We start from the raw sequence: 8,052 nt of genomic DNA, 5'->3' as shown, positions 1-8,052 counted from the left end.
TGGGCGTTTCCAGCATATTCATATTGACATTGTCGGCCCTCTCTCCCCCTCTAAGGGCTTTCATTATGTTCTCTCGTCTATGGACCAAACAACTTGCTGGATCGAGACTGTCCCCCTCCCCAATATTAAGGCAGAAATTGTTGCTCGAGCTTTCGTCGAGTCATGGGTATCACGTTTTGGATGTCCAGCTATATCACGACTGACCAGGGCAGACAATTTGAGTCAGCCCTGTTCAAAGGGATTTGTAACATTTGCGGCATCCAGTTCATCCATACCACAGCATATCATCCGCAAAGTAAAGGGCTAGTTGAGCGCTGGCACCACACTCTCAAGGTGTCTCTTCAATGCCATGACTCTCTATGGACGGAGGCCATTCCATTTGTGCTACTCAGCATTCATACGATCCATAAGGAAGACCTCAAAGGCACAATAGCCGAGTTCGTATACGGCCAGAACATTGTTCTCCCTGGTGAACTTGTGAGCCCTTCCGCTTCTCTCCCTCAATCTGACTTACCTTCCTTCGTTGACCGCGTTAGACACCACTTCATCAACCTCCATATCCCTCCACCCGCCAGCCATTCCCTCCCTAAGGTCCACGTCCCGAAATCTCTGGACAGTTGCGAGTACGTCATGCTCCGAGACGACACTGTCCGTGCTCCCCTCCAACCCCCATATACCGGCCCATACCGAGTTCTCCGGCGCTCAGCCAATACCTATGACATCCAGATGGAAGATTCAGCTGTTACAGTCTCTCTCAATAGACTTAAGCCCGCTCATGTTGAGCCTTCTTCTACCTCCCTTCAGGCCATGACCACGCCACTCACTGTCATGGCTCACGACGCTCCGACCACTCCCTCCACATCGGACTTATGAACTCGACTGAGTGACTTCCAGCTCCAGTCGTTGAGCTCTCCTCTGACCTCACCCTCTACGTTGGTCTCACACACTCCATCGAGTGACTTCCACTTCCAATTGTCGAGCTCTCCTCTGACATCGCCCTCTACTCCAGTCTCATGCACTATGTCGAGTGGCCACATGCTCCCCACATCGAGCTTACCTACGATCACGCCCTCACCGGTGGGCCCTTCAACCTCTCCACCGTCTCCTGCCTCGCACTGTCGAGATTTCTCACGGCCCCCCTATCTTGAACATGCCCTCGCTCGAGGTGTTTGTGCCTGTCCCCCTGGACATAATCCATGACATCTCAATAATACTGTGCGATTATACACTGTTCGTAGTGTGTTTCTCTTCATCCAGTGCTCATGACACAAGCTCCATCATTCTCTGCCACGTGGTGAAATGCGTTCCCCTCCCACCTGAAGTCGACCTGGACATGCTTCGTGTGTTTGCTACGCCCACCAGAAACATTGTCGTCGTCGTTGCTCCATTCCACCTGCAAACCGCCGGCCTACCTGTCGCCAAACGACCAGCATGCCCAGTATGATGCCCAACTCGCTTCAACGACTTCCAGGTTCGGTGGCTGAACCTTCCTTCATGACATCTACCCACACAGCTCCCCAATGACGCTGTCGAGCTGACCGTGGTCCGACTCCCCGCCGACCACCCCTGCTGACGCCTCAGTCCCTCCCCCCCCCCCCCCTCCCGGGCTCTCTAGAGTACTCCGTACTGTGGGGGGGGGGGGGTTCTATGTGGTGCCGATGAGGTCAACACCAGCATCGATATGTGTTCGTCTTTGGACTCTGAGCATTGTCTTTGGGCTGTTCCGCCATGTTCAGTTCTTTGTGAGCCTTGCATATGTTTAGGTGAATAAAAGAACTACTGCTAAATGGGTGTTGTTTGGTGTAACCAACCCGAACTTCACCCTCAAAGTCTTTTCTGAAGTTATTGTTAAAAGTATAACCTCTTATGACAGTGAAACATGGATGATACACAGTACAGATGAGAACAGAACCTCCTTAAATGTGGTGCTACAGAAGACTGCTGAAGATAAGATGGCTTGTAATAGAGCAAGGTGGAATTATTCTACTCCTGATATCAATATTTCTTTTTTCTTTTCTGGTTTCAATAATAGTATATTTAATTGTTATATCATATATAATATTATATCATTATATCTAAAAAGATGATGTGACTTACCAAACAAAAGTGCTGGCAGGTCGATAGACACACAAACAAACACAAACATACACACAAAATTCAAGCTTTTGCAACCAACGGTTGCTTCATGAGGAAAGAGGGAAGGAGAGGAAAAGATGAAAGGATGTGGGTTTTAAGGGAGAGGGTAAGGAGTCATTCCAATCCCGGGAGCGGAAAGACTTACCTTAGGGGGAAAAAGGGACTCGCACACACACAAATATCCATCCGCACATACACAGACACAAGCAGACATTGTATCATTACGTATATATAATATTATATCATTAATATGATAGTTATGTGAAATAACTAATTTCTTACTCAATCACTATTTCACGAAATTTTATGATTCAGAATATAATTTTTCAGTTGCTGGTGACAATAGTATATTTAGTTATTACAGAAGCATGTTATTTAAAGAAATATTCATGGTTAATTATATATGCAAACTGCGTGAATGTCAAGATTCAATAACACAGAAAACTTTTTGTTCCTAGATTGAAGTAGCTTATTTGAAAACTCTCATTCAGCTACTTCAAGCAAATGTATTACTTTTGTTGAAACCTTAATATTTCAAACGTTATTTGTTTTTAACATTTTTGTGTTCCATAATATTCCAGTTTTAAAGTGAGTTTTGTAGCCCTGATTTTTCTGTTTTAAACAATTTTTACTTCTGTTTAAATAACCTGTTAGTTTGTTAAATATTCAATGGGAAGACATCCAGTTCTTGAAAACTCCTAGTGACATTAAGGAATCCCTGTCCTCATTAAAACTTCACTCTCTATTTTGTCAGTTTGTAGTTACGCAGCTTTTAATTAAATGAACTTGCTTCACTGCCTATTGTATTTTTTATTGTTTTTGTCTTTTATGTTAATTATTAAAATGTGATCATCCTATATTTTTACCAATTTGTAATAGAAAGACACTGTGTACATAGCAGTTTGTCTGTACCCAGTAATTTATTAAAATGCTGACTTCTGCCTACTACAATAGTAAAAGTTTATATGCCAAATAGCTCTGCAGATGATGAAGAAATTGATGAAATGTATGATGAGATAAAAGAAATTATTCAGGTAGTGAAGGGAGACGAAAATTTAATAGTCATGGGTGACTGGAATTTGAGAGTAGGAAAAGGGAGAGAAGGAAACATAGTGGGTCAATATGGATTGGACTTGTTATGAGTGTGGCTTATATTGAAGTGAATTTGGGCGACAAACAGGATAGACAACAAACTTTTACGATCTTTTGAGATGTTTTGTTACAGAAGAGTGTTGAAGATATTATGAGTAAATCTAATGACTAATGAAGAGGGACTGAACTGAAAAGTGCTTTATGGCACAACTTAACTAAAAGTAAGTTGATAGGACACATCCTGAGGTACCAAGGAATAGTTTGTTAGTTGCTGAAGGTAGTGTGGAAGGAGGAGGGAGATAAAAATTGTAGAGGGAGACTGAAACTTGAAAATAGGAAGCAAGTTGAAATGGAGGTAGGGTGCAGTAGCTGCGCAGACTAGAAAAGTTACACAAAATAGAGTGGAGAGCTGCAGCAAATCAGATGTCAGACTGATGATGACAATAACAACAACAACAACACAAACAAGAACTATCTCCCATAAGAAAGACATTTATTTTTATCATTGTTAACAGACAATCTCAAATCAAGATTCATTTCCTCAAGGTGTACTTTATACAACAAGCTGAACAAGCTCTTAATAATCTTGGTGTTTGTGGACAATGCAGCTAGCCTGTTACAAAATTGTTAATCTTAGGTTTCAGTGAAATTCACAGGGAAGTACTCTGTTTGGAGCAGAGAGTATCTTGAAGAACTGTAAATATCAAAGAAAACTAAACAAAAATCCTAGAAAGGTGTTTTAAGTTACCTACACGCATCATTACCTTACTAATTGCTGCATGAAATACAAGAGCCACCAGATGTAACTCCAACCAATGACGTGCTTTCAGTTGCTGTGTGAAGATGCAGCTTTCATTAAACTCTCCTCCAAAACTGAAATGAATGTGACTGTACAAGGAACAAGTAAAACGAGCAGAAAGATATACATGTTCGGTAAACTAGATAATAAATCAGTAGTGTCATTTCTCAATGAGGAACTTGAAATTTTCAGCAAAGGGCAGGAGTATGTAGAGGAACTCTGGCTCAGGTTTAAAAGAATAGCTCACCATACACTGGACAGATATGCACATAGTAGAACAGTTCACAATGGGAGGGGCCTTCCATGGTATACAGTCACTGTAAAGAAACCTTAAGGAAGCAGAGATTACTGTATAATAGGTATAAAACAAAGCATAGGGCTATAGATAGAGAGATGCAAGAGAGTGATGCATGCTGTTGTCAGTGATTACTGTAGTAGCACTTTTGTAGAACCCAAAGAAATTCTGGTTATATGTAGAGGCTGTTAGTGGCACCAAAGTAAGTGTCCAGTTCCTAGCGAATGAGACAGGAACTGAAATTGAGGGTAGCAAAGCAAAAGATGAAATGCTTAACTGTTTTCAAATGTTCATTTACAAAGGAAAACCCAGGAGAAATGCCCCATTTAATCCTAGTACCACTGAAAAATGAATGAAATAAGAATTAGTGTCAGTGATGGTGAGGAAACTTGAAATTATTAAAATTGAACAGAGCTCCAAGCCCCGATGGAATCCCTGTCAGATCCTATACTGAATTTGTGATTGAGTTAGTCCCTCTTCTAACTATAATCTGTCGTAGATCCCTCAAACAAAAGACTGTGCCCAGTTCCTGGAAAAAGACAGAGGTCACATCTGTCTATAGGAAGGGCAGTAGAAGTGACCTACAAAACTAGCATCCAATATCCTTGACATCAATTTGTTGTCGAATCTTAGAACATATTCTGAGCTCAAACATAATGAGATGTCTTGAACAGAATGACCTTCTCAGTGCCAACCAGCATGGATTTCAATAACGTTGATCAAGTGAAACCCAACTCGCACTTTTCTCACACGACATACTGAAAGCTTTGGATGAAGGCAACTGTCTAGATGCAGGATTTCTTGATTTCAGAAAAGCATTTGACTCAGTACCAAACCTGTGATTATTGTCACTTGTATGACCATATGGGGTATCAAGTGAAATTTGTGACTGGATGCAGGATTTCTTGATTTCAGAAAAGCATTTGACTCAGTACCAAACCTGTGATTATTGTCACTTGTATGACCATATGGGGTATCAAGTGAAATTTGTGACTGGATTGAGGACTTTTTGGCAGGGAGGACACAGCATGTTATCTTGGATGGAGAGTCCTCGTCAGATGTAGACATAACTATACAATATTGATAGTAAAATCAGGCTTTTTCCAGATGATTCAGTTATCTATAATGAAGTACTATCTGAAAGAAGCTGCATAAATATTCAGTCATATCTTGATAAGATTTCAACGTGGTGCAGAGATTGAGAGATTGGCAACTTGAACTAAATGTCCAAAAATGGAAAACTTTGAACTTCCCAAAAAAAAAAAAAAAAAAAAAAAAAAAAAAAAAAAAAAAAAAAAAAAAAAAAAAAAAAAACCATACTATCCTGTGACTACAACATCAGTGAGTCACTGTTGGAATTGACCAACTCATACAAATACCTGGGTGTAACATTTTGTTTGGATATGAAATGGAATAATCACATAGGTTCAGTCATGGGTAAAGTGGCTGGCAGACTTTGGTTTATTGATGAAATACTGGGGAAGTGCAATCAATCTGCAAAGGAGATTGCTAACAAATCGCTCGTGTGACCAGTTCTAGAATATCGCTCAAGTATGTGGGATCCGTACCACAAAGGACTAGCAGGGAATATTGAATGTATACAGAGAAGGGCAGCATGAGTGGTCACAGGTTTGTTTAACCCATGGGAGAATGTCACAGTGACACTGAAGGAACTGAACTGGAAGACTCTTGAAGGTAGGCATAAACTATCCCAACGAAGTCTGTTAACGAAGTTTCAAGAACCGGCTCTAAATGATTACTCTAGGAATATACTACAACCCCCTATGTATAGGTCACATAGGGATTGTGAGGATAAGATTAGGATAATTACTGCACACACAGAGGCATTCAAACAATCACTCTTTCCACACTTCATACATGAATGTAACAGGATACAATGGGACGTACCCTCTGCCATGAACCTCATGATGGTTTGCACAGTATAGATGTAAATGTAGATGAAGAGGTAGATCTCACCTAGCCATAACAGCAACATTCCCATAAATGGAGAAGTACAGAGAGAGAAAATAAAATCTGTCAACAAATGTTGTTATACCCCATTGAGAAAGATTACTTTAAAAACATATTTAACATGGGGGAAAAGGTGTGTTGATCGGTTTTAACCCCTGTATAAATAATGAGCAAAGGTGAGACAGAATTTGGGCTGGAGAGTGATTCTTAATCTTTAATCGGTATCATGGTATCTGTCAGACTCTATAAGTTTACTGTTGAATTATACAATATTGTCTTACCTTTTATGTTGTTTACTGAACTCGATATTTACATCTTATATTTTCAAACATATGATACCAAAAGAATACACACAGAGTAAAATGTTAATAACTAAGAAAAAATACAGAGAATACATAAGTTCAGCAGAATTTGACTTGACTGCATTTCTGAAAAATCTAGAAATAAGACTTTTAATTACTTATCATATGCTTTGCAATTCATTCATAAACAACCAAGAATGAGAAATAGAAACCAGATTGTTGAAAAAATTCAAGGGTAAATTCACATATTGATGTTAATTTTCAAAAGTTCATTAGAGGCAGCAATTTTCCTTGTTACATAATATACCATTGTTTCTTCCTTAAGTACTTGAATGCTGAATGGAACAACGATTCCAAAATACAATAATGTGTGATGCATATTACAAATTTATGAAATACACATGTATTATGTTTGTCATTTATTAGCAAAACACATTCCATAAATTTGTTTTGTGCACTCTAAGCAGATTGGTTTTGGCATGGGTACTTTGTTCTTTTCTTTGGTTAATGGTCACAAAAGTACCACATTTTACTACTCTCAAAAAACACAGGATGTTCAGGTCTCTAACGTGAATATAACAAATTTTCTTGAGACTGATATGCTTATGTCCACATATCAGCATGTTATTAGAAAGCATCACTTGTGCGAGATGCAGCTTGCCCTTTTCTCATGTGGTATACTGCAAACTATGGATGAAGGGCAACAGGCAGATTCCATATATCTAGATGTCTGGAAAGAATTTGACACAACTGTTAAAGGTGTGATCATATGGAATATGTTCACAGATATGTGAATGGTTTGGAGACTTCTTAAGTTATAGAACCCAGTATATTGTCCTCAATGGTGAATGTTTGTCAGAGACAAGGGTGTTTTCAGGAGTGCCCCAGGGAAATGTGATAGGGCTGCTGTTATTCTCTATATACATAAATGATTTGGTAGACAGTGTGGGCAGCAGTCTGTGGTTGTTTGCTGATGAAGCTGTGGTCTATGGTAAGGTGTCAAAGGTGAGTGACTATAGGATGATACAAGATGACTTACACAAAATAGCTTTAAATGTAGAAAAATGTAAGTTAATAAGGATTTTTGGATACAGCATTAGTAGTGTCCTGCTCAACACAGTCATATCATTTAAATACCTGGGCATAACGTTTCAAAGTGATAGAGAATGGAATGAGCATGTGAGGATTGTGGTAGGACAGGCCAATTGTCAACTTCAGTTTCTTGGGAGAATTCTAGGGAAGTGTAGTTCATCTGTAAAGGATACTGCGTATAGAACACTAGTGCGACCTATTCTTAGTACTGCTCGAGTGTTCAGGATCTGTACCAGGTCGGATTAAAGGAAGACATCGAAGCAATTCAGAGGAGAGCTGCTAGATCTATTACTGGTAGGTTCAAACAATATGCAAGCGTTACGGAGAACCTTCGGGAAAACAAATCAGAATCCCTGGAGAAAAGG

Source organism: Schistocerca serialis, chromosome 4 (assembly GCF_023864345.2).
Source record: "Schistocerca serialis cubense isolate TAMUIC-IGC-003099 chromosome 4, iqSchSeri2.2, whole genome shotgun sequence".
Classification (NCBI taxonomy): Eukaryota; Metazoa; Arthropoda; class Insecta; order Orthoptera; family Acrididae; genus Schistocerca; species Schistocerca serialis.
This window is presented reverse-complemented; position numbering follows the sequence as displayed.